At 21.8% G+C, this 637-nt stretch overlaps 1 non-coding gene across 1 annotated transcript; it reads left to right on the forward strand.

Annotated features, from left to right (window-relative positions):
- The first annotated feature begins 325 nt into the window (after positions 1-325).
- On the forward strand, positions 326-418 carry LOC148761140 (small nucleolar RNA snoR8a). The gene has a single exon (XR_016028097.1). It is a non-coding gene; the product is annotated as a small nucleolar RNA snoR8a (small nucleolar RNA).
- Positions 419-637: the final 219 nt, after the last annotated feature.

Here is a 637-nt window from a genome sequence, read left to right on the forward strand (position 1 = left end):
GGACTATTTCCTAAGTATCAAAGTAACGGTCATTAGAAAAGTAATAAGGTAGCCATAGGCCTAAACATCTTATTAGTTGATTGTGGGAAAAAGAGGTTAGGCATATTGAAACCATCATTTTTAAATTTTTAAGAGTGATTTATTTATTTTATTTTATTATTATTTTTATTTGAGATCCATGGGCATAAGTGTCTACACTTTTATCTATAATAGTATAAAAATTTGAAATTTATTTAATTTAGTTTTTAACTTGAGCTTAACTCAAATTAGCAAAATAGGTTGATTTAGTTTTTTTTTCTTTAAAAAAATGAAGAACGGAGATATGGAGGTAACGATGATTATAAAAATAATTTCTCATTTTAATTTGTTTAATTTGGACATGACAAACCTCTTATTACAACCATAGAATCTCAGCTCTACTCTTTCAATTTTTTATTTATTTTTTATGTTTTTATTTTGTTTAATATTTCTAGTTATATTTTTTCAGTTGAAATTTACTAGATTAAAGATTGCATTTATGGTTGATAAAGTCAAATATAGCTTTAAATATTTGAACTATTTTATTTTATTAATAAATTTTTTGTAGATTCAAATTAATAATTTAAATTTAAATTTAGTAGAATTTAATTGTGGTATT

The sequence above is a fragment of the Theobroma cacao genome, chromosome 8 (genome assembly GCF_053813885.1).
Source record: "Theobroma cacao isolate CCN51 chromosome 8, ASM5381388v1, whole genome shotgun sequence".
Taxonomy (NCBI): Eukaryota; Viridiplantae; Streptophyta; class Magnoliopsida; order Malvales; family Malvaceae; genus Theobroma; species Theobroma cacao.